The sequence below is a fragment of the Lissotriton helveticus genome, chromosome 4_1, assembly GCF_964261635.1.
Source record: "Lissotriton helveticus chromosome 4_1, aLisHel1.1, whole genome shotgun sequence".
NCBI lineage: Eukaryota > Metazoa > Chordata > Amphibia > Caudata > Salamandridae > Lissotriton > Lissotriton helveticus.
Genome location: NC_136063.1, coordinates 1,596,702,598 through 1,596,725,872, shown reverse-complemented (window position 1 = coordinate 1,596,725,872; position 23,275 = coordinate 1,596,702,598).

The window sequence follows — 23,275 nt, the reverse complement described above, 5'->3', positions numbered from 1 at the left end:
CTACGGCAAAGTGGTCCCTGTACTGCAGGGACCACGGCATACATAAGCATCTTATTGATGGTGAGCAAATTCACCAGTTGCGGGATCCGAATTGGCCCGCTTCGTGGACTGTGCCTCATTTCTCTTGTGTACCACACAGACTGCATGCTCATTGTGTGTGGTGTCCAATTCACAGGTTGTGACCCTCGGAGGTAGGGAACACACCCATTGCAGAGTCTCAGTCTACCTTGTGAGGCACTGCTAACCCTGTGCATGTGTGTGTGTCCGGAATCGTCTACTGCAAACGGCATCAAGGTGTGCCAGACATACTGCATAATTTCCAGGGAGGTATGGAATGACAACTCTACTTCATGAAACCTGAAGTAGCTGGGACATTACTTAGATCAATGTGTACCAGACGGGGTGCCTCCTCAAGCCAAAAGGCTCCCCTGTGTGTTGTTCCCCATTCACTGCTTGCTCCCTCACTGGTCCTATCATGGTGGACCAACTGTCCTCTACCCATCTGGCCCTTCCGAAGATTTTGTGGTGCCAGGTAGGAGTGAGTGGAATTGACCAGGAGGGTGGGATGCTTCCGAGAAGGTTCAGGAGCAGGTTGAAAGACTGCATGACCCCTGTGCTTCGCAGAGCTGGGCTGGTGCTAGAAGGCAAAGTGAGTGTGAGTGTGCGGGAGTGACCATCTGTGGACCGCCTGTGCTTCATGACACTAGTAGGTGGTGTTGGTACACATTGTTAAAAGAAAGAAATACACAAGAAGGAGACAGAGGAGGTTTAGAGACCAGCAAGGGCAAACTCCCCATATTCGTTAGCATGAGCACACAACGGCCCTTGGGTCTGAGAGGTGAAGATTCGGCTAACTGAGAGGACCAGATCGAAAGGTGTCCCTTTATAGGACAGTTTCCCTCACCCACCAATGGTGGTATGCTTCATTATTGGGGAACCTCCAAGCACGATAAAACCTAGTCATGGTGTGGGCTACAACTCCTTCACTGAGAGGGAGGAGCTCAGGGATGTTTTATGTACTAGGGGGTAATCACTAAATACCCAACAAGAGCTTTAGGATGTAATGAGAGAAGCAGTGCAAGTAGTGAAGTGAATTAAAACTAGCTACAGGGTTTCCCGCATAACTTTATTCTGGGTGCCATGTGCTCAGATTAAAAACATAGAGCACGACGGGAGATATTAAACCCAGTTGTGTTATTCTCAGATCGACATGTTTTGGCCCATGACCTAGTCAGTGTTGTGGCCTTCTTCAGGATATAATACAAGCTACTGCTGTGAATGTGATATGAGCAAGAAAACAATTATAAATTCTTTATATACAAAACCAGTGATCCATAGTTATCCAGAATAATGGATTCACTGGTGGTACCTATCAGGAGACATAAAGTTTGCAAAAAGAGAATATTGAACATATCTCAACTCAGCCCATACTTCACAATTTCAAGACCACTGTATCACCACAAATTCATTATATGTGTATGTAGGAAGTCTAAGCCACCCAGTGAAGACTCTGGCGGCAAAGAAACCCAAAACATTTTTTTGAAAGGAACCCTGTTTGCGGAGCACCATATCAGGTGTCTGGAGTAGGCACTTTCCGTCAACAGTCGAGATTCAGGCATCAGCTGTCCTTGGCATAGGCGCTCATGGGGCAATAACATCTCCAACCTGTGTAATAGTTAGAAAGTAGACACTTACAATATAACACCTTTGAGGGTGTGTCAGCAAACATGGTTACAGTGAAGACCAAATCTGTCTTAGCAATAGAATAAAGAAGAAAATAAAATACATGATACTATAGGAGGATGAAACACTTCAATAAGTATCAAAAAAGCATGAAAGGGTATTAGTTTAAAGTGGCATAGATCAATATGATATTACGTGAGTGTATATGAATGTGCCCCCGGTTCTATCCCTACCAGTTCAGGCCAGATGGAATGTTGGCCTAAGGCAATTTGGATATCGAAAGCCCCTCTTGCAGTAACTAGTCAGATGTCTCTCATATGTAAGACCTGGTGGGAAAGGAAATGACAATCAAGGCCATTCAAGGCTCCCGCCGTACGGGAGGAATGGAGGACCAATCCCTGTTAACTAAAAACAAGGTAAACATATCTTACGATCATGTTTGTGAGCTATGGGGGGAAGCAAATGCAGATGCAAGTCATTTGCATTAAAACAAAAAAAAGAGCAGTCAGTCATATTGCATAAGGACCGCTCGTCACAAACACATTGCTGTATCTAGATCCAGAGAAATCATGTGTTGACATAAGACTGTCTCCCTTAATGAAATACGCAAGACTTTATGTCGAATAGATAGAGCGGAACCAGTGAGTAACACTATGGCAGATGTAGGTTTGTGGTGTGGCTAAAGAAAGACAGCACTACCGTGTAATCTTCAAAGCGGAAGGTAGACGCGCACCCAAAAGCATGTCGCTCACACACTTTAGTGGTGCCGTTGTTCTGTTGTATAAAGAGAACTCATTGTAGTGTACGGTTCAGAGATGCAGCTGGGCATGTTCTCTTGCCAAAAGCACTATACCTCTCAACAGTGGGTTTATCCTTGAGGCCTCGTCCTGTGGCGCTACTAAAAGTGTTATAATTCTGTGTGTTAACATATTACTGATATCGTTGTAGCCTAGGGTGTCTATAGTCTTGTGAAATTGCATGATTGGGATTGTGAGGGTTGGCCGGGGAGCTGGCAACGTGTCGCACTGCATCAGTGTGCTGTGTGGGGTTTAGAATAGGACTTTTCCATTTGTGTATGTTATCAAGATCTGATCACCACGAATTGGGCCTAGTACTGCTAGCTAGTATTATTGTCAAGTGTGATTTAAACCCAGAACTCTATTATATTCATGTTACATTGTTTAATGGGAGTTTTGAATATAAAGAACATTTTCCGACCTCATGTGTAAAGTCTCTCTTTTGTGTCGTGTGGAATATTTATTATTTTCACGTGCCGTGTTCTTGCTTTACACATTAGTGCCAAGCTACTCAAGGGTGAGCTAGGTTGTACAATGTGTGTAATCACTTTCCCTTGAAGGGAGCAGTGTGTTCTGCCTGGCTGGGATACCCCCTTAGCCAACCAGACAGTGCTGGTTCCAACCAGTACTTTCACTATACTACACTGGCTTCCAATCCATTGTAGGGTAGTATACTTACCTGGTCCTGATGACATGCCATTAACCCTCCAGGCATTGAGGCATAAAACATGTTGATCTTTAGTCAGCCTTGTTAAAGCTTTCTTGGTACATTACCACCAAAGACAGCTCCCCTGTTTTTATCTTGTTAAGGTAACCACTTCATTAATAAATCTCTCGCAGTACCCTTTAGGCTATTGTAATCACCGGTGCACCACCTTACACTTATACACCCCCCTCATCCACATTCATCAAACGGCTAAGATCAAAGGATCTCTGCTAAAGGGCCTCCATTGAGGGATCCATCAGTCATTGCAGTGCCAGTACGATGAGGAGCAGAGACCAATGATGAAGCATGACACACTTTCGGGTGATTGAGCGCATGCAGATCTGATCACTCGGACCCCTTCCCAGATCCCTCTGGCCAACTTGCCGGGTCTCCCTGACAGTCATCTCTCTCTTCGTCTTATCCATTCCCTTTAGGAACTGAACCTTTCTTTGTGCTAGATTGTCTCTTTAGGAGCCTGGGTGCTGGACCTTTCTAATCCGCTCTGTGTACCCCTCCTTGCCTTATCGAATAGCATCTTGGTCAGAGGAATTCTGACAATAAAGTCTGGAAAGACAACCAGCTTGGTTAGGAATGAATATAAACCTAACAAGTCCACCATCACAGGGAAATAGCAATTTATTTTTATGCAGGTGCAAGAAGAAAGACCGACTGCCCAACATGCAGTTCTTGACCAATCAGGCATCTCAGATCCTCCTAGAAACCATACTCCTTTCTCTGGACTCTCAAACCGACATCATGGACTTGGCACAAAGCAGTCCACCATCAGTGGAAACCTTTCAAGCAGCGCTATTTCTTCTGTGAGTACACCAGCACTGGCCAGGGATGTATGTCAGTACAACGCGATATTTTAGATCGCGGTACATGACAACGCTGCCATTACAACGCAAGTCGTTACAACGACTTGCGATGTAGGGCGTGGATTGTGGAATATTATAATTTTATATTCCAACACCAGTCTACGTAACAGTAGGGAAGGTGTTGGAATATAAAATTGCAATATTCCTTATACAACAGCGCCATCCAGCGCAAGTCGTAGTAACAACTTGTGTTGTAATGGCATCGTTGTAAAGGCATCGCGGTGTTTTCACCGTGTTGTAAACGATGTTACCCCTGGCCAGCAGTCCAGAGCGAAGCAGATGGTGGATCCTTTTTCATATCAAGCGTACCGACTTCTTATATGCGGATGCATAACCTGATGACCATGCCACAACCTCTGTAGAACCAAGACTGTTCTCCCTTTGAGTTCTATCTGTGAATGTAACAGTGATGGAGTGAAAGGGGCAAAGAATGAGAATAGGGGGAGTGAGAGAAAGAGAGAGAGAGAAATGTTAGCTGTGTGAGGGTGAAAGTGTGAGAGAATGCCTGAGTGTCTGCCTGGTGACAGAATTTGCCCTAAAGGAAATTACAATCATAGGAAACAGACATCCAAATACCAGTAACACAATGTGGTAAAAGCAGATTTATCTGTTTTGATAGTTGGAAATCGAGATATGATGTAAATAAATCTATTGAACACGTACCCCATTTCCTCTATGATGATAGGAAGACTAAGTCATTTTGCTCTAATGTGTAAGATTTCTGGGGTGCCATATAGTCCGCTCTCACCAGCATGCGATGACAAAAGCAGAATTCTGAGAAACTCTTGGTTAATTCTGCCAGATGTTTCGATTTCATACCTCCGAAATGGTTGATGTAATGCACTGTTGTCATTTTGTCCAATCACAGCTGAACGGAGCAATGTAATTTATTTTTGATGAGTGCCTGTGTCGCAAAGGAGCTGATAAGCAGTCAAATATTGGCCAAAATCTCCACTTGCAAATAAACTTACATCTAGCTCTTCTTTTGTGTTTCGCAAGGACAGGGATAGAAAAATATGCATCTCTTTTTTTTTATTAAATAATTTTTACTGAGGATAATAACACAGGAATACAAATAAAGTCATTTGGTTCCCATGAAGGAAAAACGTATATAGGTATACATACAAAGCATCAGTAGAATAATATAAAACAGATTGTATAATTTTTATATTACTAGCCTTGAACATAAGACTTTGAAGCAAAATACATAAGAAGAATAGAACTAGTTCATAAACATTTGTATTAGTGAATTAAGAACCTGCATAGAAATATGAAAAGGTAAACAGTATTTATGAAAAGCAATTAAAAAACAAATTATATAAAAAAGAATAGAGGGGAAAAGAGAAGAGAGAAAGGGGAGATAGAAAGAAAAGAAGATAGAAAGAGAAAGAAAAAGAAGTCAATAAATAGTATAAAAGAGAAAACTACAAAGAAGGTGAATCCGATGATAGAAAAGTAGTGAATGGTAGCCACAGTAAATCAGATTTAATTTGTAGATGAATTGAAGCAAGGGGCACCGAGGCAATTCTATGTTCATCACATATTAAATTCCACCAAAGTAGAAATGATAGTTTAGAGTTGTCTTTCCAGCATGTTAATGTAACCTTAAAAGCTATGGCAATAAATAGATCAAATAAAATTGATTTGGAGATATTTTGATCAAAGTCCGGGGACAAAGTACCTAAAAATACATTGTGAATGTTAAATGGAAATTTAAAGGAAAAAATCGATTCATATTTTGGCCAAACAGCTTTCCAGAAATCATATACCTTAGGACAATAGAACAGTAAATGCATTAAAGACTCTTCAACAGTAAGACATGACCAACAAGATGAAGAGACAGAATGATTAAATGTATGTAAACGAAGGGGAGTAATAACAGCTCTATTCTAAATAAAATATAAGGATTGTGTAATGTATGCAGCTTTGGAAGTTTTGAAGAGTCTTTGCCAGAATTTATCCCACTGAGATACAGATAGTGTTTGAGATAGATCCTGCTCCCATTCTAATTCAGTAATCGATTTAACCCGTGAGCAGTTAGGGGTAGATAACGTTTTATAAACAAAGGAGGCACTGGGAATAGTGTCAGATGAAATTTGATATAAGGGAGTATCAGGAATGAGGGAAGTAGGAATTGGATGGGAATTGAAGCTCTGGAAACAAACCTGGAGTATTGGAGCTAAAATGTTATACTATTGAATGAAGGAATCAGGAAGGTTAAAGGTGACTTGTAGTTGATGAAATGGTGAGAGCATATTATTAACAATCATTTGATTAACATAAAAAATACCCTTTTCCTTCCAATGTTTGTAATAAAAGGATTTGTAACGGAATTTGATGTGTTTGTTAAACCATACTGAGGAGGCAAGGAAAAAATGATACTTATCAAAATTCTTAAAGAAAAGTGTGTGAAGCAGATACTGAGAGTATTTCAAAATTGGATATTTAGAGATAAAAGTACAATTAGTCATGTATACAATATCCTTAACTGAGAAATCATTTAATAATGAACATTGAACATTGAAAAAATATGCATCTCTAAAATCTAATATGAGCATCCAGTCCAATAGAGAGCGAGCATCTCTGAGGTGGAAAATTGTCTCCATTTTCAAGTGCATGTAGAGAAGAAACATGGTAACATTCCCAAAGTTCCAAGGTTGATAACTGGACGTAATTTATTTGTTTGTTTTTTGCTTTTCCAGAAAAATATTGCAGTAAAAACTGATTGGAAGCAAAGAAGTCTGTTGCATACCTTGGACTTATAAATTGAATGAAATTATTCTGCCAAAGAAGAATGCAATAGATGTACAATATCTTGTTACAAAATGTATCAAAATAAATAATTTGACAGCTAGGTACATAAATTGGTATATAAATCTGACTTCTATCTTCAGTATACAACGATACTGATAAACTGCTAAATTGTGTAGTTTACGAAAAAATGAGATTCAGAGCACAAGGCAAAATACAAAAATGTGACCATCTTGCACACACTTTCAGTAAATATGTAAAGTCCTAGTGCAATCCCTCTCCCACAAAATCAGGCTATCATTATGGACCCTACTCACAAAGAAAAATGTGAAAGTACGGGTGGAGATTTAGATCTCCATCTGAATTGTTTTTTACATTGTTTTGGGGATTTACAAACATTCCCAGAAGTAATTCAGGCAAGCTAGGCCAGGCGCAGGTTTCCAGGTGTACTTCTGGGAATATGATGTGACTTTTTCCCAAAGGCTCCTAGTCTCCCTCTATGAAGTACTCGATAGATGATATCTCCACATAGGAGGATTAGAAGCCTCCCGTGCAAATATCAGCGCTATATAAAACTATCTAAATAAATACAATATTTTCTCGTACACCTCCAGGAAGTCTAGGGGGCGATTTGCCCCCCTTTCCAGCCTGCAAGTGAGGACCCTCTAGCCTTTGCCTGGAGTAAATCTCTGTCTATTTCCAGGTTGGAAAGGAGTCAGAATTGAGTTTAGGAACAACCACAAACGTACATGTCTATTGGTGTTACCAATCTTCCAAGTGAAACCATGCCTTGGAACAAGCACTCCCCACCCCTTGAGGGGGCTTGCTGCACCGGAGTTCTACTCGTGGTGGAGAAATCTTCAGTAGAAAATGAATTACAGCCTATAAAGAACCCCTTCGTGGATTCCTGAAAGGGGTAGAAAAGTTAAATTTGGTTATTTGCGACCAAAATGTACCTTTGTGAATAGAGTCCTTATGTTCATGTTTGGAAGAGAAAAATCAGATCGTCCACTTTTTCAAAGGTGTAATTTGAAAGAGAATGTTTAAGATACACTGCTCTTTTCAACATTTTTGGCAGAAATATATTTGTCAGAAGTCTCTGAATGTCATTTTAATTGTTTTGCAAAGATGAATTGCATTTACGGCGCAGTTGAGATCGACATAAATGTTACACTAGTTTTGAAAAGCAGCAATTTACTTTCTCCGACCACTCAGGTAGAAAGTTCTGGAACGCTTTACATTCTCAAATTGTTGTTCCATTTTTCATAGTACTACGAAAAAACCCTTTAGATACCCTTTCAAATGATTTCCGCTTTTGGACACTCATCATTAGAGCTAAGCATCTTGTCTGCCATTGAAAACATTCCTATTGTAAGCAAACTTATGGCAGCTCTGAGGCCCACAGTGCTTATCACAATGCCTTCAACGTAGGAAGATGGCTCATGCATCCGTTCATGGACAATTAGGTTGCCAGTGGATGTTGAGAATTCATGTATTTAATTATTAATAGTAACACAAAGAAAACCAATATGATGTAATTGCTTCATATCTCGAGGCAGAATGTCCTCCCTTTATGCTGCTCTGTGCTCAGCATAGAGGGTTATGGATGTTTCCTTTCTACTCTCTGTACATCAAGAGGGGAAAGAAAATGGTTCTGTGTACACAACCTTCTGAAATAAAACAGAACTCTACAACTCAAAAGAAAAATATGTGATAACAGTGGGTAACATTCCTTATGTCAGAAAACAAACGTTGGTACTGCTTCACATTGCAAATGATGCAGTATACTTTTCTGTGCCACCACACCCTTTCATACATGATGTAAACGACTTCACACTGTAGAACAAGGTCACATTGAAAGGCATGCCTGGCATACTTGACATCGCATGTTACATTTCTCCTCAGCATGTGGCCAGAGGATGCCTGTAGGGTCTCAGTACAATGGAACCTTACAATCTGCATGACGATTCAGCAAGCCCAGCTTCCCTAAGGGCTCCGTAGTGAATTTATCTAGGAAAACACACCTACCTAGCGGTGCATAAAATATGTACTGAACCATTAATGTGCAGCGCACCCATTGGGTCAAATCACAAGTTTCAGGTTAATGCCAAGGTGGTAACCCCGCACCCAAAATGACAGTCACTGTGTTGTATTAAACCACAATTCACACTTGATGACCCAGTAATGTGGAATTACATTCAGGATTCAGAATTACCAAGTGTCCCCCCAATTCCCAGTCATTTAACCAGTATGAATTCCACCTGCTCTTGGAAGATGGAACTGTGCCCAGGTTTTACCACACCTGTCAATCCCTGCTGCAGCACCAGTCTCTCCTGATCAGGCTCTGTATGTGTAGAGCATGGACCAGCCCCATAGGGCTGTGTGGTGCACTTTCCTGCATTTCATGTGCAGCACATTCTTAGAGGAGCAGTCCTGACTGCTGCCACAATGGTGAGTAGTGTGAGTTAAATTCTATATGTTGTAGGGTTCTCCTAGTCCCACAGCAGGTCTGGCACCTCAAACGGTTCCACAAAAGCCAGGTCCGGATGTGGCACTGCACACGTATCAAAGGCCTCCTTATGATGGTTGGAGGTCCAAGATTTTGTGGGAGGGTCTGTTGGTCAGCGTGGCAAGGCACCATCAAGGTCTCTGAAGTCATCTTCTGATGACAGTCCTCCTACAGTGGGAGGCTTCCATCATTTGTATGAGTAAAAACCCCTCATTTCATTGAAAGAAACCCCTCTCAGAAATTTGCCAGTGGATCACATTTACCAACTCAATCTATATTACACAGAAGCGTTGCAGTCCTTTTTGTAAGATCACCATGCAAAGGGCAGAGAAAATGGGAACTATCAGCAGATTGCTCCCACCTAAGACATTACTTAACGTTCAGAAAGAATCTTAAAACCTGGCTATTCCCTAAGAACTAGGCCTGCGCATTGATCCCCTCCTGTGTTGATTTGGTCTCGGAGTTACCAGCGCCAAGATGCCTGTTAGGTGGTAGTGCGCTCTATAAATTGTATAAATAAATAAATAATATCTCTGCTTATTTATTTTCCCGATCAAATAATTGATTGCACTTCACTGAAAAAATACTATTTGGTCTTCAGCGTAGCATTCACTTTCCCACTGACATAGATCTAATATACCACAAAGTTTAGCACCATGAACAAATTGAGAACATTTATTTTACGTTTTTGCTGCTTGCTAAGTCAGGATTAGGGTGAGGTTTTGCAATCAGCCTACGAACATCTTTCACATTTGAAAACGGGCCTACATTTATTTAGCTGGTCATCGTCTGTAAGCATCAGAATAAAGAAAATTAATTCACCTCATATTATGTCTGGGTTCGTACCCTATCGAATTAGTGCCATTTCATATTAATACAGTTACTTGTTTTGTACTGTCAATCCATACAGGCAACTCTACAGACTAATTTCCCCACGGCTGGGATATTCCACCCTAGGTGACGATATATTTCGACTCCTTTCCTTTCATCTCATTATGAAAACCACTTTATACCTCACTTTGTGCTATATTACGTAATTTGATGTTTAAATATCCAAAAACCACAATGGATCTTTCCAGCAATAACATTATGGCACCCAGTGAATAACTAACTTCTTTTTGCCCCCCCCCCGTGACGTTAATTTATTTATTTATAACTCTTTTTCTAGATCTCTGGCACGTCTTCTAATGGTCACATTTAGATTGATAGGATTACCGAAGAATGGTCTTGAATAATGATATGAACAGTCCACATTTTATGTTTGCTATAAATATATTTTGTATTATTTTACAATATTTCTCTTTATGTTTAACCGCCCAGACCAATACCACGGCCATTTACATACATCTAAACACAATATTCAATAATTTGTTGTCCCTTTAGTCCACAGTAACAGTATCCTAATAATCAGATAATGATTTTGTGTGCAGCAACACAGGGTTGGCCGTTCCTGAGATGGCGCCCTGGGAGAAACTATATTTGGTGCCCTCCTAATTATCCTCCTCCTCTCCTTCCCCATCCGCCCCTTCCCATTGGGTGAGTCTAGTGTGGTCCATTTTGTGCTCACAGGTCACATCCTGGCTGAATACATCAGAAAGTGACCGGCCTGGGAACACACATCTGCACCTTGTACCCTCAACTCAATCACCAGTTCAGTTGCTAAACTGGATGTGAGAGCCCTTGGTAATAATAATAATAATAAAAGACATTTATAAAGCGCTCAGCTACCCCAACTGAGTAGGTAGGGGGCTGAGGGAGAAGCAAGGGGAAGTGGGAGAGTGGGAATCGACAAAGACTTTAAAAAAATTAAAGAAAGCATAATTTTACACACAACTTTAAAGCAATGAACCAAACTGGAGGTCTGGAATAAAAGGCAACTCAGGAGGTCCGCTACCTGCCCACCCCTCCAACTGTAGGCACTCCGACCAGCTTGTCCATACCAAAAGACGGCCCAGCAGTGACAGAACAGGTGGGATGGACACAGGGACTCATGAGTGGTCAGGCAGACACAAGGTCATTAATTATTCAAAGTGCTTAGCAACGTCACATGGACTAGTCAGTATTTACTGTCCAATCATGTAACAGCCTCAGTTAATGCACATCGTTTAGATTTGTCATTTTGGGCAAGGTTACTTCTGTTAATCTGTATTCGTAAATCTCAAAGTCCTCTTTCTTGTTTAATCACATCCAGGGTCGTATGGGAGCCCAAGAGTTGGGCGGCCTGTTGCCAGACGTTTGTTTAACGTTATCTAGGATCTCTCCCCAAGTGTCCAGAGCTCTTCTGTTTCTTTAGCTATCGTGTAATGCTTTCTTAGCAGACTCCCTCTGAATAACAACTGAATGCCGATTTTTAGGTCGAGCATTCAAGATCTCTTGTATTTACTTTAGTATATACTTATATGTGCTTTGTGGGCTCTGGAGATCAGCCCTAGGACTTGTCTGCTTCCGCTTAGGGGCTTTTTTTCTGTTCAACTGCCTCTATATAACTGTCTTGATAGAAAACGACCAGTAGAGGTCACTAAAATACCAGAATTGCTTTCTGCTGAGGGACTTTAAAAAAAAAATTCTGGCAACTGCCTCTATTTAACTTGCTCGATAGAAAACGGTCAGTAAAATACCAGAAACTCTTCAGCATTCTGCAGATTCCAGTCCAAAGAAATTGTCTTCTACGAGCCCCGTAGACAATACTATTTTTTTTTCAAATCTTGTATTTTCAGTGATATGACCATCAAAGGCCCTGATTTTATATTAAAAACAGAGCTTTGGGCTATACCATTTTCAGCTGAAAGGCAATATTTCTCTCCATGTGTTCCCATGCCTGGCGTGTCAAGCAGTTTGGTGCTCACGTTTACTCGATGTTTAAGAATAGTTGATGTTTCAGCACCCAGGCTAATGTGCTGCATAGCTAAATACATATAAGGTCCCAAAGGCGAGACCGATTACATTGCAGATGCTTGTTTGTAATGGAAGAAATTTTGCCTTCGACCCATTGCTATCCTAGCCTGGCTAACATCAGGACAATATTTGCGAATCTGCTATTGTGTCAAGCCTCTGCAGCATATGCGCTGCTCTGCAAGGCATGCTGTATTCGGGTATGGACTTGAAACTCATGTTGATGTCTTTTAGTGTTGGACCACACTGTGTTTGCAGCACTGAGCAGTTTCATAGCATGTGAATATAGTCTACATCAGTACCACAGCACATGCCGCAATGAATGGAGCCAGTGCCAATTATTTTACACATTTTCATGGGTCTGAGGTAGGTTTGATGGATTTTTTTTTATTATATTCAGTCAGCCAATAATCTTTATTCAGCTTAAAAAGCCATAAAGGTTTGAAACAAAATATACATTCACATTTTCTCACAGTTCATTTCAATTATTAAATGACCAGAGGATCTTAAAATATAAGATAATACTTTAAAAAACATACATACAATTAGTCAATAGATATGCTTTAAACAGGAAACGCAACTCACAACTCATACCGAGTCCTAATTGTAAAGGCAATTCTCAGAAAAATGTACTATTACAAAGGAAGAGCATGTATATGGTTCATCAGTTATTAAATCTTATGGGTCACAGCTCATGACTCATAACATTTCTTGATTATAAAAGCACTTCTCTTAAAATGCAAGATTTGAAAGCTGGCATCTCTAATTAATGTAAAAATTCCATCCAAGATTGATGATGTCTAATATTAGCTTGATGTAGAATAGAAGTCAGTAAATAATTTGTGGAGCAAAAAAAGTGCAAAATAACATAAAGTGAAACCTGCTTTGGGTAAAGACATTATCATATGGGCTGGGGGGAAAATTCCTGGAATATATTCTCTCTAGAGGAAAACCTACCATAAAGTGCAACATCCTCAACTTTAAGCATGTCATGTAAAATCAATAAGAAGAATTCGTTATAAATGTTAGGTAAGTTTCCAATATAGTGGATGTAGAAATGCAAGAATATATAATAACTGTTTCCATAGATTCAGCCCTTCCTTCGAGTCATACAAAATTCCAAATATAGCTGTGTAACCATATCCCTGCAGCTGAGAGTTATTTTTGTGTGGATTTTTAAACAATTCTGGTACGCCCAACGAGTGAAACCTTTTTTTATTTACATAAACCAAGGAATCCGGTTTAAATTGTCAAGGTATAAACAGTACTCGAGAAAGGTTCTTACCAGCTCCTCTTCTAATTTTTTCCAACTGTAAATCTATCAAATCTGAGGACCAAGCCCGATTATGTTCTCCAGGTAAATTAAGACAAACTCTTCAAGACAGAGTAAGGATACCATGCGCCGAGGGACCGACAATAATCAACAGGTAATAGCATTTTCAGTACATTGGAGTATGTCCGGGTTACTGTATCCCAAACACCTGCTCCATAGCACACATACATTTACTTTGTAGATATCTACTAATTCATTCGCAGCATTTGACGTAAATGGCTCAATTGTTTTACTGAATTGTTGTTGTCTCAGTGTAAACCGCGGAGCCAATGAAAGTAATGAATTAAATAAAATCCCTAAATAATTTAAAGTGCTTGTTATTTCTAGCTGAGCACCCCCAAACATTAGGGCTTAGGTTTTGTTTTAGCTGGCCCACAGGTCATAGCAAATGATTTAATAAAACTGACCTTTAGGTCCAAGCCTTCCATTAGGGATAAAAAGGAGCCTAACAAAAGTTGAAGACCATTGGCTGTTGTAGAAATAAGGACTGCATCGTCGGCGTAGAATACAAAGGGGCTTGAACGCTTTGCAATCCTATGAATATCTTTCCCATTCTTCAACAAACATTTACTAAGGTCCTTTAAATAAAGAAAAGGAAGGGGGCCAAAATACACCCCTCTCGTACATCTCTATGGGATCAAATTGAGGGTGGTGGATTCATGTGAGGGCCCATAAAGCACCTTAACAGAAGTTTGACAGTGCATGCTTCTTATCAAAGTTAAAATTATTTTTCCACTGTCATTTGTTTCATTATGTCTGATCATTTAGTGCACTTTACCAGATCGAAAGCACCAGTAAGTTCCCTAAACGCCACATGAAGAGCCCCCCTCCTTTGCGTTACCATATTTTCCTACTAAAAGGTACAGGTTAAAACTATGTTCAACGATGCCAACCCCAGGGCGAAAGCCAAACTGCACTTACGATAAAATCTTATTTTCATCTAAACATGCTTCCAGGCAATTCAGAAGAACCGGACGTAAAATGTTAACCCTCGAGAAAATTCATGATATGGGGCAGTCACAACTAGGGGAACTTCTATCTCACCGTTTCTAGTTGTTTTGCCACCCTAGGCAAGAATTGAAAAATGCCACCCCCTCCCTTTTACTACCATCACTCTCTCCCCCTGTCATCAAGACTAGAAGAATGAATGCATTAGATCACAAAATGTGCCCCGGTATGCCGCATAATTTGCACTTTTTTGACGCATAATTCAGCCAGCTCTCCTCATAATTTGGATCCCCCTGCGGCTTTATTTCAAGTGGCCCTGAGTATTAATAACACCAACAATCAAACAGCTAAGTAGATTAACCGCTTGCTGCAGAAAGCGGGACGGAGCGAGCCAGACGAGGCAGGAGGAACACGTAGACCGACGGGGAAGACACAAGAAGACTCAACTAATGTTCAGATAAAATGACTGATAAAGACTACATCTCCCCCTGAACTAAGAAAAGTGACAAGCAATACGAATTATATAAAGAGAGGAAAAGAAAAAAGAAAATAAGAAGAATAGGTGTTTCGCTTGCCTTCGCACGTACAAATATAGAACCCCCTATGGATGATAGATTTGAGACAACACTGGGAGAATCCAACAGGAGAAGCCTGGACAGCACGTCTCCATGAGCTGGTCCACATATCTACATTGAGAATAGTCCCCACTATTACACCGGTTATATAATTTTGGGGTAATGCTCTTAGATCTATCACTAATGAATAGTTATCAGACACACGCAAAAGAAACTGGACACAGCTAGGCGTCTATGAATTAAAGGTACCCAGTACACACATAAAGAGAGAAGAGTTAAACTCTATCTGGTCTGGTCCTGAGGAAGGTGGTTGATACCGCCGAAACGCGCGTAGACCTGGCGCTGATACTGCACAAACAATATCTGTGTTACCTCAGCCGTAAAGAAAGGGGTTTTCTTGTGTTTTTTTTAGTCCTTTTTAGTCTTTGTTGAGTTTATATAATTGTGTGAAGTGGTATGTATGAGTAAGTGTGTATGTTTGTTGGTGTGTAATTAACTGGGTATTAGGTTTCATTGCAAAGTTTTGTATGTTCTCAACACACTGTATTTATATTGAAAAATTTTAACATGAATTGGATTACTATCAATGTTTGATATATACATAAGTAAAGATTTAAAAAAATGAAAAAATATTTTTGATAAAATAACGGGAAAAAAAGAAATAAACTGAATAAATGAAATAAGGGACTCTTTGTCGTACCTGTATCTATTTGAAGGGTCTATGATCTAATGTTTTGAGTTTTTGCCATATAAGAAATTATAATTTCACCATGGGGGAACCTCACTAGCATTGTTTGTGTACTTTCCTCTCTCATCCACGGTCAATTGAATTAACCATAGAGAGGGTCCCAATATTCTTGTGAGATCTGCAGTGTTAGCTCGTCACAAATTGAAATATTTGCACAGTCTACTCAGCCTTTTATCATTCCAAGTTAAAAAGGAGTGCCTTTATGTTGAATAATATTGACCTATTATCTAAGCCCCGAGGCACAATTTAATTAGCGACGTATGTTTTTTAAGTGGGCGTATAGAGCGTAAACGTAGCCATAGAACATCACAGCGCGGTACAATAGTTGCCTGGGTACATTTGAGTTGTAAATCATTTAGAGCTGCCAAACTGACTCTAGATCCAGGTGATTGGAGAGTCTCGCTATATGTATGATTTTATTCACGCCGGTCAAGCATCACACGCTTAATATCTAGCCGCCGCTGATATGTCTCACCGCATAAATCGTGACAAACAACCCCAAAAGCTAAAGCGCAAGAGGCAGAGCACAATGTGAACTTGTTTTTATTGCAGGTTAGAAAATAAATTATGGCTATTCGTCTTTTTTCACTATTTCCAGACCATACTTAGATCGGAACCTGTATTTTGGGGTGAAAAAACTAAAAACGAACTTCAGATTGATGTGATGGAAAAAATAAGCATCTTGGCACCATATATTTTTTTACGAGTGGCGTGCTATTAGCCACCTGTTTGCACTGCTTAAAAACAAATGAAATTACCTGACATGGTTATTTTATTCCCTAGGCACCAGAGCAGCCGGCACAAACAGACCGCCCCCCGCGCGCCGAGTGAGAGGGTGGTGCGACGTGCGAGACGTATTCACCATCACTGGCTGCTGCATAAAGCACCGCTCGGGGACAGGCCAAAAATAATGCCCTGTGCTACAAGATTGACGACCCTAGGGACCCACACAGTGGTACTGCCGGCCTGCTCCACACACCACTATGCTAGGGTGCGCTGCGCAGCATGTTAAAGCAGGTGCGCTTACACTCACATACAGGTGCTGCTGCCTGACCATGAGGCAAAAAAGTTGCATAGTGCAGTACAACTTTTTTTGATGCAGCCCATCTTTGAATGACTTTATGTGAATCTGGGCCCTGATTAGTTACTGCTCTTACAGATTGAGTCTCCCAATAATATGCAGGGATCTACGACATGAATTCTGGGAAGAAATTCTGTTTGACACTTTAAGAAAGAGTTTATTGTGCTGTATGTTGTGCTCCTTTCCACTTTGTTATCTCTGACAACCCCCTTTATCTCCACTTCTCCCCGATTTTCTTTCCATTTTACTTTCCCATTTGTCACTTGGAGCATTGCAAAGTGTTCCTTGCAAACTTGGTGATGTTATTTAAAATACAATATATTTGTAGCTTTTCTTACTTTTTTTACGTTCACTTACATGTGTACTCTTTTCCATGTGTCTGCACGAGAATGGTGACCTTATTTATACTGCTTTTAAAGGTTATGAAATGGGTTCCCTAAGGTTTCTTTACAATACTGAAATGATAAAAATGAAAAGAAGGATAACATGCATAAAGAACTTCACCTGCTACTTCTGTGAAATGAATGCAGACTGTTCCAGTGGGCATTATATGCATGCACAAATTAAAAATGTTTTCCCCCTTTTGCCACCCTTGCACTTTTGGCGCCCTAGGCAGCCGCCTAGTCTTGCCTAATGGCAGAAACGGCCCTGCTTCTTAGAAACATAGATTATAGTCCCAAACCTCCATGACCCAGAGAAAGGGCCTGCTGATACAGCTCTCAAACCTTTGGATCTGAAGGGGGGCTATAGGGTAATAAGTGCCTTAAAAATGTCCACTGGGACACCATCGGTACCCGGGGCTTTCCCTGAGATACTCCTTTGAATTGCCCAAACCAATTCCTCGACCCTTATTGAGTCACAGAAGTATTTTAGCTCAGTGGTAAACCATAGGCCCTTCTCCCTCTGTTTCTAAGATTACATTTTCTACTTCATCTGCTTCAAAGATTTCAGAATAATGATTCACCCAAGATTGAGCAGGGATTAGGGACTATACTCTGGGCATTGGTGCTGTGGTGCTGCAGCACCCCGAAATAACTTAGCTGGCGTTCAGAAGGTTATGAGCAATAAATATGCCTTTAAGTTTTGTCTTTATATTGTCACATTTACTGTGCATTCAAAGACAGATGTTGAATGTCTTTAGACAAATTGCTGTTTATTCCTATCACATGGAGATTGGTGTTTACTTTTCATTCTCTGAATACAATGGAGGAGCATTTTGTAAAGTGAACTATGTGGCAGTCCTGCTGGTGTACAGGAAGCGAGATAGGAAAGGCTGTACTTTTTAATTTATTTTCTAAAACAATATTTAAATACCTTCAGACGGGCTGTAGAAATGTTTCAAACACATGTAAGCAGTTAAGAAAGCACAAATGAAGCATTATTTATAATTCTAAAGTGTGATAGAAACAAATAGTTTTATTAGGAATAAAACAATTCAAGACACTTTACTTTGTGACTTGGAAATAATAATTATTCGCAGAAATCCGATTTCCACACATAGAGCCTCATTACGATATCGGAGGGAAAAGCTTCGAATGGCATTCAGTTTGTCGGGATCTAATTCGGAACCCGACTTTCTGGTTCGGTGGAGCCGACACGTAGTGCTCTACAGACTGCGTTTCCGAATGACGCATTACGATGTCGGATTCAGACAGCCTTTCCGAATAAGTCTGTCCAAAGCAGATCGGGTGTCAGAATCCAACTTTGGGGGCCCGTAGTAGGCCCCCCTTCACCTGGAGTCATCCGGTTGGGGCCCGCCAGGGTACCCATGGGTCACCTCTTTTCAACCATGCATGGTGTGGCAGGCACCAAGGGGTGGTTGCAGGGTTTTCTGCAACCACCCCTTTTATCAATTGGAGCCAGTGTTGTCGGTTGGAACACAGGCTCCCATTGAAGTCAATAGGAGTCCCACCGAACGATGTGCGGAAACATCGTAATCGTTCGGTCGGACTCCCCGAATCTGATTCGGTTGGAAATGATTCCGAGACCGAGTCGGTCGAAATGCTTTCCGACCGACATCGTAATGAGGCCCATAGTTGTTTGTGCGCAACATAGTAAATTTAGTAGCCATTTCAATGAAAAATGTGCTGTCTAGTAATATATTTGATAATATTTGCTCCAAAATTCACGCCAGCTGGTACATACGACATCTTCATCACTGACGTGCTTAGGTGACTTGATTAACATTGATGGCAGCATCCCCACAGTGAAAATTGTTTCAGCACCATTGACACTGGGAGATGTTTGTCTGAAAAGAAATGGGCAATTTACTGCCTTGCAGAATCTCATAATATCCCTTGCCCTCTCTGCCCTTGACAGATCATCCCATGCCTTATGACTTGTCTCCACCTTGTTTTTGTACAAGGGATGTGCATTCTTTGTTTTTTAGGGGATCTTGGGTGAGTGTGAAGATCAGACTTTACCTTTCTATGTACCGTCGAACATGTTGCATTAAACCATCTGTGTGGCTGAGCTTGAATTGGCACTAGCTCAGAGGTTAGCATATTCGTGATTGAGGAACCTATTGCTTGAAAACCCGTTTGTATGCAGCATGGATCGTTATCAATGGCTAAACAGGGAAAAAAGTTTCCTCATTTTCAATATTAAGTTTATGGAGGAAAGCATCTGGGTCAATCTTATCCCATTTTATCCATAGGCCCCTATTCTGAGTATACTCAATCACGCAAGAATTCCTTGAAAGGGCCAATTGTTTTCATATTTATATTCCAAGAAGCAACAAGGGGATATTGATCACTGGTGCATGTACTACGTATTTCAAATTCATTAAGCAAAGGGGAAAGATCAGTTCGGACCGAAATACAATTAAATTTGCTCCCTTTAAAGTTTTATTCCCTATCAGTTAAACATTTAAAAAGATTAGATCCTATTTCATTATAATTCTATTTATGGTCTCACCATAGACATAGGGGCCTATTACGCTGGAGCATTTTCGACCCCCATCGTCGGTTTCACTTCTGATTGACTGATTATGTATCAGCCGGTTGGAATTGAAAGCAGCCGGTCATTCCAGCTGGCTTCAGATGGGCTCAAGGAGCCCATCGGCCAGTTGGAACCAACTCGTAATCCCAAAGGGCGGGCCTTTCATCACATGGGATTAGGATGCACGGTTTCCAGCATGGTTTCCATGCTGACCTGTCCGACATAGAAACCATGTCGGAAAGGGTATTTGGGGACTCCCAGCAGGGCCCACTTGTGTGTGCGGCCTCGGTTGGGGGCCAAGGGGGCACCATTGATCCCTGCACCTTGCGGCAGGCATCTTGAGATGCCTGCCACGGGGTGCAGGGATGAACAACACCTCCCTTTTCCCTGTGGGATCATGTATTACGGCTGGTTTACTGCTGTAATGCATGTTACCATAGGGAAATGTCGGAATGCGACCGAACAGTGTTAGGTCGCCTCCTAACTAGGTCGGTCGGTCCTGTTTACGAGACAGTGTCCATTTAATCAATAGAATATCAAATGATCCTGGAAGAGAAAGAATGGTGACCAAGAAAATCGGTGAAGACCAAACTGCTTTTGTTAGAATCAGATAGATTTAACCGAAACCAAGGTGGCAAGGCCTCCCTTTGCTCTACTAGCTGCTGAGGTAATAGTGTGCTGAGAAAAGGCGTAGAAACTGTCAATGTAAACGTTCTCTCTCATCCAAGTCTCTTAGGAACAAATAATGTCATAATGCCTAACAAAGGATATCAAATTCGGGTTTGAGATTTTTGTACAGGCACCTGCAATGTTCCAGGTAATGAGACTATTCTGGGGAGCATTACAATCATTCATTCTTATTATATCCATCCGTAGGCTAAAAATTATTCCTTTTGGGCACATTAAAGCCACTTTGTGGTCCCACCTAGACATCTTGCCATCAAGGGGGTTGGCCTGTAAAATACCCCAAAGGGTAAACCTGAACCCTGTCCTTGTTTGCGGTCAAATGGCACACATGATGTAATAAATGCCTTACTAGCCCCGGGTCTTTAATATTTAGCACAATACAATCCCATTTTGTGCCCTTCTTGTGTGGGCCAATCCATCCCACCCTTCTAATTTGGAGAATTTATTTAAAGATCGTCACAACAGCCCAATGTTGATCCTAGCCAGTGCACAACCTTACGTTTTGGTGTTGAAACATCCTCCTTTGATTAGGGAGAATTTGTTGGAACATTTTGTAGAACAATACTGTAAGGGGTGCTACCTGGGGGCAAGTGCAGAGTATCCTTGCAATAATGGTATTAAAGTTCCACGTAGGGCTACTAGGTGGTTATCGAATGGTAAAGGAATATGTTGAACCCTCTTGGGAAATATACTTGGTGAATTCATATGAGCCTCATGTGTTAATCCACTCCCAACATTTTAATTAGTATGATCACTCATAGCTATAGGTACAAGGGGTAAAGTCTCAAGATGATGAGGGCCACCCACATCCTCATTACGGTGAGATTTTAATAAGGATAGGTTCATCCTGGTGAGCTATTGATCAGCCGGTAAGCTTAGCTTCTCTTTTCAGAAGAAGTTGTTGTTTACAATAATATGTTGCATTCCTGTGCTCTCCCCTGCGCTGGCGCACAAACAGCTGCCATGTGCAGGCGCAGGCACCCTTGCACCATGGTACAAAGGTGCCTGCAACATGGGGAAATTGTTTTTGTGCAGGAAGTGGCACCTTCCTGCACAAAAACAATCACTACAGGCATTTTCCACTTTCAATGCATGCTGTAGAATGTAGCACGCATTGAAAGAGGAAAAAGCGAGGTGAAATGAAAACATTTCTCCTCGTTGCGCCTCCCTACGCCTCCCCTGGGGAGGCCTAGCATTCACATGCATTTCCAGATTCACGATTCCTCGTAAATCTGGAAACGTGTCTTGTTGCATGCGTGTTGCGTGGGAACACCCACAGCATCACCCATGGAACGCCTCTTTCACACAAAGTGCTGCGTGTAAAGGGGCTATATTTTCAAGGACAGGAAAAGCCATGCAGGGTGGCTTTTCCTGTCCTTGTAAATATGGAGCAGTAAAATATGCCACCAGTACATCGCAAAAGATGATGTACCAGTGGCGCAGGGGGCTAATAAATCTGCCTCCCAGGTTTCATCAGAAATTCACATGATTGACGCTGGACTGCATCAATCCTCTCTTCAAGATTCTCCAATTCAGAGGTTATTGCTCCCATAACAGAACTTAGGTAGTTAGTAATAGAAGTTCTTGTTTTGGTTACCTCCCCTTTGTTAATTTTGGATGACATGGCCTTTCACTTCCCCTTATTCACTACGTGAAGAAAGGTAAATGGCTTACCTCTTGGTTGCGGATACTGTCATCCAGGCTCAAAGTTTCAGGGCAAACAGGTGTGTGCCATCACAGCCTCCAATGGGCGTGGATGGGCGTAGACGGTCCCACTCTTGGTGCAGGCATGCTCAAGACTGAATTCTGTCTCATAGACGCCCTCACAGCTCTTTGGAGTAGACCTCCGCCTCCTTCAATTCGATCCCTTGTAGGGAGTAGTCCTTTTACCCTGTTGGTCCTCAATCGGTGTCCTGCACTCCAGGCTGAGGCGTGGAATACATGTGTCTGCACAGCGCTTTGCATTAGAGCTCTGCCTCCTCCAACCAGATCCCTTGTTGGGAGTAGAGTCCTTTCCCCTGTGGGTCCTCAATGATATTCATTTGTATCTGCTATTCCTAGTAAATAGTCCTATGTGTGATGGCATGCTTTCAGTTTGTTGTCTACAATTTCCCTCAGAAGAGCTTCCCCCTATATCATTCTCAGCTTGTTAAAGGGCTCACAGGTGAAATCAAGGACTGTCCTCTAGATTGCAGAAACACTGTGCAAGTTGATCACCTCTATGGAAAACACCAAACTTTGAGATTGAGTGAGTGCTTTTCTTGGATGAAAAAAGGTAAAAAAAACACTTTCATATTCAGTTGAGGTGAACAGTAATGGACTCTTCAATGGGGAAAAATAGCACGATCAAAGCCCATATGCCTGCCTTTTTATGTGTACAAGTGCTTGGCACACAATGTCACACATAAATAATTGGAGAATTGCCACCAAAGGCTGCCGGCAAAAGCACTGTTTGATGAGGCTGCAAACCAAGAACTTTGTGAAGGGCGGTATGGCAAAACTGCACATGCACCATTGCTGCTGAGTTCTTGGACTGGAGCTATCCTGGCTGAAGAGGGGTGAAACCCCGAAACCGGTCCTAGGGTGCTTGTTTCCAGTCCAGGGAGGACCTGACTTGGCAGTTCAGGCTGGACTGTTCCCATGAGGCACAGGGTCAAGACTGATTTGCATAAGGATGGGTTCAAACTGGAATGGCATGGTGAGCAAAAAAACGATGGATTTAGGCCCAGATCTCTGGAGTGAATGTA